General features: G+C 43.1%; 1 protein-coding gene across 7 annotated transcripts in view; it reads left to right on the top strand.

Moving 5' to 3' along the window:
- The window catches only part of LOC118251421 (proteinase-activated receptor 2-like), a 57,744-nt gene that overhangs the window by 30,431 nt on the left and 14,223 nt on the right, over positions 1 to 13,090 (top strand). For 2 of the 7 annotated variants that reach the window (XM_035553500.2, XM_035553499.2), the window contains exon 1: positions 4,956 to 4,977. The exons of 3 other annotated variants lie outside the window; for them this stretch is intronic. The gene's annotated coding sequence lies outside the window, so the exon portion shown is untranslated. Of the gene's footprint in view, positions 1 to 945; positions 1,051 to 3,157; positions 3,351 to 4,856; positions 4,978 to 10,999; positions 11,122 to 13,090 lie in introns of those variants that run through there. 2 more of the 7 variants (XR_007709249.1, XR_007709250.1) reach the window with 2 other exon arrangements.

Here is a 13,090-nt window from a genome sequence, read left to right as displayed (position 1 = left end):
TTAGCTGGCATGTGAGAGAATGTCTACCTATTGCAGTTACCAGCTATGTTTGGTTCAGTTCTGGGAATTGAATGTTCAGCATGTTTGAGAATGAACTTTTAGTGCAGTTTACTTGCTTCACCCCACATTACAGTGCTTGTCAGCTCTCTGGTCATGCAGAGGAAGAAACCAGTGCATGGAGGTATTTCTGCAGTGATGGACACCATCAACATTCAGTTTTTCTCTACATTGGGTCTGAATTCAGGGTATTAAGTATTTCTGGTGCTGTGTCTTAGCAGCAGGGTCTGTACTTCCTCTGGCTGAATGTCTGTGATGGCGACTGCTGTACCACTCAATCCACTGTGGGATGTAGGGAAGTAGAGACAACTTGCATTAGTCGTGGCTGGGTCTGTATTTCGGAGCACTTGGAAAACTACAACAATTTAACATAGGAAAGCAAAGGCTATGCTTCCTCTTTGGAGAGACTGGTTTGCTGAATAAAAAGAAATGAAGGAAATAATTACACATAACACAAATAAAAAGAAATAAAAGATGCAATAGATAGAGGGAGTTTCCTGAAGGCTCTCCTATGTCAGTCATTCATTTACAAAAGACAGGGGTGGGATATGAAGAAAACACAAGAAGCAATAGATGAGTCAAATGTCACTGTGGGCTAGGAAGAGAACACCATGCTCTAGTGCTCACTGGCATTTGGCTGGCAGTGACTCAGGACCAGAGTATACTTACAGATTGACATGCCATGACCCCCTGACATTTCATCTTGAAACTCCAGTCAGGCAAATCCATTTCTTTTTCTGTGAGTGGACGAACACAGTAACATACTTTACAGTGTAAAAATATTGGGGGAAGGACACTAATTCATAATGTGTTGGGTGCAAGTGATGCTGTATCCCATTCAAATGACTTTTTAGGTTAAAATCACTAATGTGTCCCATTTAACTTTAGGTGTACATCATGCACCAGCTGGAAAGGCCAGAGGTGGCTGTATTGTGGTGATGCTATTTGTAAGCTGGCGTGGAAGGTGCCATTGCTGTGAAGAGTGCTTTGATGGTAAAATAGAAATTATGAAACTACTCTGTCATAGTTTATGAATACTGTGTTGTGTATACAGGGCTGGTTACCTGGGAGCTTCCCATGTGACTACATGTGATTTAATTGGTAGAGTCAAGGAGCAGACAGTGAAAGACAACAATATCTGCCCATACTACACCCCATAGTAACTGTCTGAGCTACTGCTGGACTGTGGGTAGGTAGCTGAGCCTGAGGAGCCTCATTCAGCTCCTGCAGCCCACTTGTGAGGGTTTTTGTTAGCAGGGTCAGCCATGGAGGGCATGATGGCATGCTCCAAGGTGACTTATGGTCAGCTGCATGTCGGGGAGCTGTTTGGAGCAGTGTTTCTGAAGAGTGCATGTGAATTTGCTCTCATTTGCTATTGAAGGATGTAGAGCTGTCTTCAGCATAGACAAAACTCAGCCCAGGGAGAGCTCTGAGGAGTTAAATTCTGTAGAAGTAGCCAAGAAGGTGCTGAAGAAGGGCAGACAGCAAAAGAGAGAGAAGAGGAACTAATCCCTCCCACAGCTACCTTCACTCTAGTAATGCCATGTTTTCACTTTGGTATCTCTGGTTGGCCTTGGTTTCGCAGATAGGGAAGATCCTGGCTCTAATGACATAATGACATGGGACATTATGGAGCAGAGCTAGCACCACCAGAACTGGGGAAATTGCAGTGCCTGACTCTGCTGCTAAGGCCACAGCTTCAACTGCCTACTTCTCAAATCAAGATAGCGGGGCTTTGGATAAGAGAGATGTCAGGAACACTGTTGTTTCAAGATCCTTTTCTCTGTCATGTGGAGTTTAAGTATAAACAATATTTAGTATGAGTACCAACCATGGAGTCACTTCTTATCACAGGACACCCAAAGATGCTGAACCAGACCCACCAGACATGGTTGGGGAAAAAGGTGACCTTTTTCCTGAGGACCATTTTGGGGGACTTCTCTATTTAGTGGGGTCACCATCCGGTGCACTGAGCTACACATGTATCTCATGTTAGCTAATACTTAGTTTCTCTTAGCAGGAACTCACAGTGCCTTTGTGTTGGCTAGGACATTCCCTCTTCAAAGGAGAGCAAGCTCCTCCCAGTCACTTAACACTTGGACAGGGAGATGAGACGCACATCTCTGCACTGTTACCTAAACATCCTATATGAACAGATAGATGATACAGTGGGAAGCTTAGTATGTCTAGCCTAGTAGCCTCCCTCCTTCCTCCCAGAGCACCCTCCTCTCCATCATTCACACAAGGATCCACAACTGCATCATTTAAGTCGTAGGTGCCAGTGCTTCCTTGGCTCTCCATGCAGGGTGTTCCCACAGAGCAGGGACTTTACTGTAAATTTGCACCCCCACTTTTGCATATTAAATTCCTAGCTGCAGAAGACTTGCAGTATGTGTACCACACTCAGTACCATATCCTTGGAGAAAGGGCACAAAGCATGATGTGGGAGTGTGGCTTCTCAGACAACAGTCAGAGAGTAATGTACCAGCCAAGCTGTCTGTCCAAGGTGGTAGTATTGGTGATATTCAGGAGCTGGTCGAGCATGCTGTTCGTCAGCTGCAGCTCAAGGGGAACGAATCATGTTTTCTCCAAAACAGCAAAACGGAGCCGGTACTGTGATTAAATGCTCCCTCTTCTGTTTCCAGTGGATATTGCATGTTCTCTTCAACGTAGACAAACGTGAAAGATTTAATTCACTTTTCTGTCCAGATAGTTTTGCAAATCTCCATTTCAAAACACACAAATCTGATGCTAGAGAGGGAGAAGAACTTAACAGCTGATATTAAATATCCCTGCTAAGCTTGGGATCAGGAAAGTGGATTGCTAAGGAGAGATAAAGAGCTCCTGAAGGGTAACTTTGGAAGCAGGACATTGTCATAGTGTCTTCCAGTCTCCGTCTTTTTTTCTTTTTTTTCTTTTCTTTTTTAATCTAAAACACTGTTAAACTGAACTCTTCTGAGTGTAATTTTATCTGAACAAGAGGACAAGAGGAAGTCTTGTAATCCTCAGCTTTCTGAACTAGTATGACATGCAGAAGTTTATTACCAATAATAGCTGTTTTGTTTGTTTATTTGTTTGTTTGTTTTCTTTATTTTCACAGCTTCTGAGCCCATGTGAATTTTGTTCCTCACGGAAATGTTGCTTCACCTGCAAGTCTGACTTTAATTTAATGCATGTTTACCATGGTCACTGTAGCTACTCTGTGCAAATATCTCTGTGTTGGTGAAGGTGGTAACTCAGGCTGCTTCACAAGTGGAGAGTGATCTTAAGTAACAAATTAAAATGTTTCTTAGGTAAGAAATGAATCTCCTCCGCCCTTTGAACAGAGTCCCATTTGTACATTTTTACCAGTCTTCCGTCTTTTTCAGGGAGGAATTGTAACATTCTTACAAGGTAATGCAAGCATGCTTCTGTTTGGTATTAAAGTCAGGACTGGGGCTGGGATGTAGCTTTGGAGTGGCAACACACCTTGTCAGATGAGCCAGGGACTGCTGAGAGTGCTGGACCTGTCCTGTAAGTGGGGCTGCATCATAAGAGGAAATGGTGGGAGCATCATCTTCTCATTTTACATTAAATTTCTCTTCATAGTAAACAAGAACAAAGAATGGGGAATGCCTGGTCTTGGTACCCTGATGAAAATCTACATGTTTTGTCATATCATTATTTAGGAGCTTTCCATGGGCCAGTAACATCCATAATTTTGATAGTTGGAAGTTGTTGTGAACTTGCTCTGGGAGTGTCATAATTTTATTTAGGTAATCGTTTGACTAAAAGACATCGATGCCTGTTATACTCGCTGTTTCAATGACCTGTGGAAGGTGGAAAGTACACATGGAATTAATAAAGATACCATAATTAGAGTGCTAGAGAACTATGGCAAGCACTGTTTTCTGCCGTACTTCTGCCACAGTATAACTCCAAGGAGATGTAAGAGCCCCAGGTGTTCACTACAGCTTCTTGCTATCTGAAAACAGGAATACTTACATTTTTGTACCAAAATGAACATACTTGAATACCTAGCTCAACACAATGGAAAAAGGTGGTAGCATGTACTTGCCCCTCAAGAACCTGACAGTTATTTGGATCTGGTGAGTGAACTCCTGAAATGGAAATTCTCTAGAATCAGAGAGCAAGGAAGGGTGGTGATATTGTCAATTTTTAATCTATAGATGACAGTGCTCTGTATTATCATCAAAAGTATGTATGAAATTTCATTTAGTAGCATTCTTTCTATTTGTGTCAGCATATTTGTCCTTTCTTCTCTGGAAATACCAGTGGAATGATCAATTTTTTTAAGAACCTTTAAGCAACGCCAGAAGAGTTATTTTGGAAAAGTCTTTAAATAAAAGCAAAACTGCATTTCGCTCTAAAATCAAGGGCACGGGGGGGGGGGGGGGGGGGGGGGGGGGGGGGGGGGGGGGGGGGGGGGGGGGGTGGGGGGGGGGGGGGGGGGGGGGGGGGGGGTAGGTTGAAAAAAATATTTGCAGAGAAAATAAAAGCTTAAATTAAAAAATGCTGCAGAGTATGTCAGTCATTGGCATTCCCCTTTTCATTGCTCAGGGACTTTGGTCAAATATCTGAAAAACAAATAACAGAAATTCATACAGTTCTGATTATGAACAAATTCCTTTTCACTGAGATGTATGTCTCTCACAAGTATGATATAAATGTTATTACACTCTTATGGATAATGAATGTAGAAAGCTCACACGAATAAGGGAGTTTGGATGGAACTTACGTCATGTTGTCTGGGTCAGAAAGAGTATAAACTGTGCTATGTAGCTATTTAAATTAAAGAGAAGACCCTCCAATCAAAAATAGAATATTATTCAGCATGGTTGGGTGGAGATAAGAAGGAAGTTCTGTGAATTTAACACCATCTCTTTCAAGGCTTTGTTACAGAGATACTTTGAAAACAGGGTAAGAGCAATAAAACATTACTCAACCTTTTAGAAGTCAGCAGAGCAGTAAATTTCAAAGTGGATTTATGCACGATTGCTCTGTTTTCCACAGCAGACATGACAATTATTTTTAGCTGCACAAAGAGAATGCTTGTAATTGTTCTGTGGGCTTTCTCTCTGTCACAACTTCAACTCATCCATTGTAACTCACTTCAGTGATTTTATTCCAGTTTATTTCCAAATTTTAATAACATATTTTAAACATGATCTGTATTGGTTGAGTTATACTTCCACAGATGTTTGTGTCTACTTCTTCTCTTTCAATGTTGAATGCTTTTGTTTTTATTATTAGAGGTGTTTGCTGAAATCTAGTTCATTCAGTCTACTTCTGTGCATCTAATATAGTGGAATTGAAAGCGAGATAACTGATCAGCCATAGCAAGATCATGAGGAATGACTCACAACCTCTTAAGAGGACCTTATGCTGCAGAGTGAAACTTGAGGAGGTCTGCTAAGCATAGCTGGGGTATGGGTCAGGAGGCTGACATGAAGCCCAGGAGGTCAGCATGTTGTCTGACATGGAGAACTCAGCTGCTGACCTGCAGCTCAGAGGAGGTGCCTGTCAGGGATGGCAGGGCTGGGAGCTCCAGCCTTTGCTCCGCGAAGGCAAGGGATGGAGGCATCACAGCAGGGCAATGTGAGCTGGGTATCACTTGAGTGTATCTGCACAGCACTCAATTCTCAGTTTCTTCTCCAAACAGAAATGAAACATGCAGCCCCAAATTCCATGTTAACTCTCAGCTGTGAGGAGAAAATGATGCCCCTTGGCTTTCTTTGTTCTTCCCACCATTTCAGCTGTCTGTGGTTCACACGTGCATGCAACATATCTCTGGGCCATCATTTATGATGTTCAATTAAACATGAAACAACCACTAAATTTCCTTGCATTTTAAAGACAAATAAATCTATTGTACCTCAGAAACAGATGCCTCTGGCTCTCTATTTGCATCAGCTTTTTTAACAATCAGCCTGGCTCCTGCTGAGACATGCATTGCTCCAATAGTACTGGTACACCACCATTCTTAGTGCTATTGAAAATCCACTCTTCTATCCCGTGAGCAGATCTCTCGGAGCAACAACACCTATAATAACAATGAGACCATATGGGGAGGGCTGCAAGTACTTCCTGCTTTCAGAGTTTTGCTTGGTTCTGACCTAATCCTGGAAAGGGCTATTTGGTCTGCTTTGGACTTCTTAATGAATTTTCTCCCTATTACAAAATTACTGAGACATCCATTTAAACCACATGCCTAGAACACTCATCCAGTCTCCAGTGATATGCATTTCAGAGATGTCTCAATGACACAGGCTTTTGTATTTAGTAGCTGTCAATAAACATTTCCCAAGAGATTGTCATAGCAAGCAGCTTCACCATTTAAAAATATTCTTCTGTTTGTTTTGACCTAGGCTTTTTTTCTTTTTTTTATTTCTTCTTATTGTTATATTGGTGAAGACCATGAATAATTACTTCTTACCTTCTCCATGCCACTCTTCCACATGCATGGACTTCTTTCACCTCCCTAATCAGTTACTTCCTTCCGCAAACTGACATGCCTTGTGTATTTAGCTGTTTCTAACATAAAAGCTGCTTCATACCTTTGAACACCTTTTCTCCTCTTCTCCTTGCCTCTTCTAATCCTGCTGTACTGTTTGTAAGATGAAGAGACCAGGACTACTACAATATTGAAGAAGTGAGCTCCCTTATTTAGTGGTTTAAGAATATTTCTTGTTCTGTTTTCTATTTATTTCCTAAACCTGTTTTCTTTTCTTTTCTGTTTTGTTTTGTTTTGTGGTTTTTTTTTGTTTGTTTTGTTTTTTCAGATTCCTACTGGGCCTACATTTACATTTCCTCTCTCTATGCAGCTTTATATCAACACAAACAAGAACAACAGCAAAACTCACAACTTCATTTCTTCATTATTCATTTCCTTTCCCACATCATGGGTGAATATGCTGAATAGTGCCTGCCCCAGCACAGATTCCCATGGGTCTCCATTGGTGGTTTCAGGTCACTTTTAAAGAATAATAATTCATTCTTTATTTCTTATCTTTAAATAAGTCATGCACCTTTGCAAGTCTTTTCCTTTTATCCCATGGCAACCTTGTTTCTTAAAGAGCGAGGAATCCTTTCTGGGCACAAGGTAGACAGCAGTCACTGAGATCATCCACTCATGGACTCCTTCAGGGAAAGTTTTGAGTCATGACTTCCTTTTACTTTTCCCCAGTATATATATGTTGTATGTTCCCACCATTCTGTTTTTCATGCTAATGTCCACCTCTTTATCTACTATGAACAGCGATTTTACTGTTCAGCAGCTCTCTGGATATTGCAGGGCATGTCTCAAATTGATATCAAAGCAGATTTCAGCAACTGGCTACTAGCAGAGCACATGGTTCATGAACCTCGATTTCGTTTAGAGCTATGGGGTGGATACCATCCAGTCCTGGTAACTTGTTACTGCTTGTTTTGAGGATTTGCCCTACAATTCCTTCTACGCCCACTTTGGTTTGAGACAGATCCGCCAGCATGTCCTTTTCTCTGTCCTGTGGGAGACTCCCCAAGCTCCACCACAGCGAAAACACATGCAAAATACTTATTTAGGTCTTTTTCTATGGCTTTTCTTCCCCTTAAATACTTTGTATATCCTGACTACCTACTGGCCCTCAACGCCCTCTTCAGGCTCCTCAATCCCATTGCATTTGAGAAAGAATTTGTCTTTTTGCAGACTGCTCCTCTAACAGCTCTTGAGAATACTGCATTACTCTGTTCCTCCCTCTTCTTCCATTCCCCCTCGAACCAGTGGCATTGGTATTAAGTGCTTCTGAACTATCTTTTTCCCACAGCAAATGGTAAGCTTGAGATGCATTATTAAGGACCAGATGTTTCCATGCATGCCTGTTGCTGTCAGCTGGCCTTTCATTAGTGGAATATACAGCTCAATTCTGCAAAACACGTGCCTAAACCCCATTCCTTTAATACTGAACTGTGTTAAGTACTTAAATTACCTGCAGAGTTTGTAGCTTTAGGTACCAAGCCATGAGAAGCTGGACTTCTTTTTCTCTGTAATTTTTAATATTACTTCTCATTTTGCTTATTGTTTATAAAGCAGAAACTTTATGCAAAGTTTGCTGTAGTAACGCAGTAGAGAAACAACTGTGGGTGTCCTGGAGCAGTTGGGAGAGTCTGACTCCTTGGGTCCTGCAGTCTGAATCGTTTTGGTAGTCATTGCTAGCATGAGATCTAGAAGTAGCAGTTCTTATGCAGGACACTAAGGGGCAGCCCCAGACCTAAAGTTTTTCTCGTTGTTTATAAATATACAAACTAAGACAGAACTTTGTTCAACTCATTTTTTCATATTGATTTAATATCAACAAAACCCACAAATATTGAATCAATCTAGTCTGCAGTGTTTTGGTGCTTTTTTTCCACTTCCATCTTTAAACAGTTATTTATTTCTGCCAATGCAATAGTGACGAGCAAGATTAATTTATTTGTCATTTATCTCAAGAGTCAGCCTGTTTGAGCTTGTGGTTTGCAGACAGAGCAGAGAGTATGGAAAAGCTGCTGGAAGCTCTGCTTTGGCGGCCACCCATGCATCATGACATGGCTAAGTGCGTATACATGTGAAGTTGTACAGGCCTTCACCACTCGGAGGAGCTCCTTGCCACCAGAGAGCAGCTGCATCAGTTGTGTCAGCCCTAGGAAACCTGCTCCCAAAGTAATAGTTTCTGTATGTATAGATGGAGAGCAGAGAACCATGGAAAGGAGGGGCTGAGGCAGGACTCAGTCACTGGTCCACCCAGGGCCAAAGGAAACCTGTGGAAGAAAGAGAATCCTGCTTTCTTGTACTTCAGACCATGCCAGTAACTGGAGGTGCCTTCCTCTAGGCTCCGGGAAAAACTACAGCAGGAAAGGGATTTCTTTAGGTTACAAAGCAGTGAAATCATATGGAGGACATTGTTTAGCGGTCCATATGTATTCTGCACATTGCTGAGCCTTCAATAGTGGAGAACATCCTGTACAATGCTGATAACATCATGAAGCAGAAAACATCTCATTGCACCTTGAGCCCTCTGAAGGCATCTCCATTTACTAATTCATCTCTGTTAGCTTTCCTATTTCAAACCAGTGATAATGGACAAACACTACTTGCTCCCACATGCCAATGCATGAGTCAGATCTGAAGTGCTCTTCCACACAGGGGCAGCTTAGAAGGAGCTTATGCTGAAAAAGAGTATGAAGGGTGGCAGTAATTTTCTTAGTCACTTGCTACAACCTGTTGGGTGACTTGACCACAGTCCTGTGACACAGCTGGAATTCACCACAGCCTGCAAGGAGAGGTACCAATGGTACCTACCTGGAAAAAGTTTGGGGAAGGAACTGGACATTGAAGTGAGTTAGGAAAAAGGCTGCTGGGTGTTGAGACGAGCTTGAATGAGTCGGTCGGAACAAACATGCCTCAGGAGGGTGGGTTTGTCTTATCCATCAGTGGATTTATCACAAAGGGAATTACTATCCTGTTCAGAAGGTGTTGTACTGTAATGTCAGCTAGCACAGACAGCTGGTGTGGGGTGCATATTCTCCAGTTACTTGGAACTGGTCACTCTGCTAGATGAGGCATAGCTGTGTCTGACACCATGGAACTTTACACTACTTTGGTATCCTTCCTTGGTGTAGATAGACAGAATTAAAGTAATAAATGACTCTGCAGAAGAGCAGGGGATCGCAGTATGCAGGGTGTCCCTTCATCTCAGAAAGAGCAGTCAGGTATTGGAAAGGCTTGCCCAGGGAGGTGGTGGAGTCACCATCTCTGCGGGTGTTTAAATAAAGGTTGAACCTGGCGCTTAGGGACATGGTTTTGTGGGTGATATTGTTGGTAGGGTGATGGTTGGACCAGATGATCTTGAAGGTCTTTTCCAACCTTAATGTTTCTATGATTCACCGAGGCCTCTTCAAGGCAGCAGAGGTAATTCAGGCTGGAGGTGATGAAATCACTGAGAGAGGCCTGAAGGCTATCAAAAGGGACTTCAGGAGATTGGGGCAGTTACTGGATGGAGTGTGAGCACAGGTAGTGTTTTCCTGCTTTCCTTCTCCCTTCAGTGGCAGGGAGGGATACTGAGAAGACCTAGAAAGCCCAGATGATAAATACATTGCAGAGAGTCTGGTGCCATGGCAGGAATATTTTTATTTATTTTTTTACCGTGGGGAGGTTTACTTGGCACCTAGCCTGATGGCTGCAGATGGGTCCCACCTGTCACAAAGGGGGAAACGGATGCTAGCCCAAGAGCTGGCAGAGCTCATTGAGAGGGCTTTAAACAGGGAATGAATGGGAATGACGGGAAATGAGGCTTGACAGAGATGAGCCTCGGGGAGCAAAAACAGGGTTGGGGGGTTAGGGTGATGGCACAACTAAATTGCATCTATAATAATGCATGCAGCATGGGGCAACAAACAGGAGGAGCTGGAAGCCATTGTGTGGCAGGCAAACATCTGTCTTTACTAGTCAGACTGCTTATCCTCAGGGTACTCAGCATCCCCATCTGGAAGTCAGGGATGGGGAGCAGAAGAAACCCACACACACAGTTCAGGTGGAACAGTTAAAGGCCTGCTGCTCCACCTGGACTGTCACAAGTCCATAGGGCCAGATGGGATCCACCCAAGGTTTCTGAGGGAGTAGGCGGATGTGATTGCTGGGCTGCTTTCCATCATCTGTCAACAGCCTTGGTCATCCAGAGAGGTCCAGGATGACTGGAGACTTACTAACTTGATGGCCATCTATAAGAAGGGTCGTAAGGGGAACCCCGGGAACTACAGGCCTGTCAGCCTGACCTCGGTGCCAGGATAGGTGATGGAACAGGTCATTCTGAATGCAATCAGGCAATTTATGTATATGTGGGACAACTGGAGGATCAGGCCCAGTCAGCGTGGGTTCATGAAAGGCAAGTCCTGCCTGACCAACCTTATCTCCTTCTATGACCAGGTGACCTGCTGGGTGGATGAGGGAAAGGCTGTTGACGTAGTCTACCTAGACTTCAGCAAAGCCTTTGACACAGTCTCCTACAGTATGTTCCTGGAGAAGCTGGCAGCCCATGGCTTGGACAGGTACACACTTTTCTGGGTTAAAAACTGGCTGGACAGCCAGGCCGAGAGTGTGGTGATGAATGGAGTGATATCCAGCTGGTCACGAGTGGTGTTCCTCAGGGGTTTGTGTTGGGGCCCATCCTCTTTAATATCTTTATTGATGATTTGGATGAGGGAATTGAGTGCACCCTCAGTAAGTTTGCAGATGACACCAAGTTTGGGGGAAGTATCCATCTGCCAGAGGGTAGGAAGACCCTGCAGAGGGACCTGGACAGGTTGGATTGATGGGCAGAAGCCAATGGGATGAGGTTCAACATGGCTAAGTGCCAGGTCCTGCACTTTGGCCACAACAACCCCATGCAATGCTACAGGCTTGGGGCAGAGTGGCTGGAAAGCTGTGCAGAGGAAAAGGATCTGGGGGTGTTGGTCGATGCTTGTCTGAACATGAGCCAGCAGTGTGCCCAGGTGGCCAAAAAGGCCAATGGCATCCTGGCTTGGATCACGAATAATGTAGCCAGCAGGACCAAGGAGGTGATCATCCCCCTGTACTCTGCTCTGGTGAGGCTGTACTTTGAATACTGCATTCAGTTTTGGGCCCCTCAATACAAGGACATCAAGGCCCTAGAGCATGCCCAGAGAAGGGTTACGAAGCTGGTCAAGGGTCTGGAACACAGGTCCTATAAGAAGTGGCTGAGGGCACTGGGGTTGTTTAGTGTGGAGAAGAGGAGGCTCAGGGGAGACCTTATTGCTCTCTACAACTACCTGAAAGGTAGTTCGGCCTCTTCTCACAGATAACTAGTGATAGGACTAGAGGGAATGGCCTCAAGTTGCGCCAGGGTAGACTTAGGTTGGAAATTAGGAGACATTTCTTTTCAGGAAGAGTAGTCAGGCATTGGAAAGGTTTGCCCAGGGAGGTGGTGGAGTCACCGTCCCTGAGGTTGTTCAAGGAAAGTCTGGATGTGACATTGTTGGTAGGGTGATGGTTGGACCAGATGATCTTGGAGGTCTTTTCCAACTTTAATGATTCTATGATTCTATGTCTGTGTACACAAATCTCCTTCAGAAGCACAAGAAGGAGAAAGAATGCTTGTATAGCCAAAATGTCATTTAATAACTTTAGGGTTAACAAAGGTTTTCTATGCTATTTTCCAAATAACGATAAATTCCTATACAACCTGATGTTACCTCTACAAGCTAGTAATGGGTTGTTGCTCACAGAGGAAAAGGTGGCTCATTTTCTGGAAGAAAGAGAAGGGAGTAGTGGTTGGTGACGCTACTCTATCTCAAGTATAGACAATACTTTGATTCCTGGCCTAAATGAGTATTATAAGAGAAATGTCTGGTATGGAAACAAGCAGACATCAGTGAGCTAGTCATTTCAATGCAAAAGTAAATTATTTATTTGGATAAGAATATACAATATTGTCCAACATGGCATGCAAAAGAGAATGGGATCAGGGTAAACTTAAGCATTTAAGTGTAATCTGTTAGAAAATATCTCTAAAGAGTAAATCACCAAGTTTAAGTGATAAAAGCTATTAGGAACATCTTTAAAAGCTCTTTGCTATTCTGCTCTCTGTGGGGCTACAGCAGTTAAAACAGCCTTGAAAATATGAACTGGAACATGTGGGGAAGACAGACATGCCTGATGGAACAAGATAAATCAGTCAAACAGACAGACATGGAAACAGAACAAAAATGAAAATGCTAACACTGCTAAAAAGTAAAAATATTCATTATAACTTTACAAGAAATACTGGTTCAAATGTAGTCTCCTAAAAGGTCTTTAGTCTATATAAGTAAGCTCTTTATTCTAATCTAGTATACTTAATCTAATGTAAGCTTTTTACTGTACAGTCTATCTGTCTTTCTGAGCCTTGCAATGTTCCCTGTTGCTTACAGTCACAACTTTTGCCATGTTGGGGATACAACATTGATTCAGAACACGTGCATCCCAAGAACAGAGTCAATCTGGGAAAAATAAATAATG

Source organism: Cygnus atratus, chromosome Z, assembly GCF_013377495.2.
Source record: "Cygnus atratus isolate AKBS03 ecotype Queensland, Australia chromosome Z, CAtr_DNAZoo_HiC_assembly, whole genome shotgun sequence".
Taxonomy (NCBI): domain Eukaryota; kingdom Metazoa; phylum Chordata; class Aves; order Anseriformes; family Anatidae; genus Cygnus; species Cygnus atratus.
The sequence above is the reverse complement of the archived record's forward strand: the minus strand, read 5'-3'. Positions and strand labels throughout refer to the sequence as shown.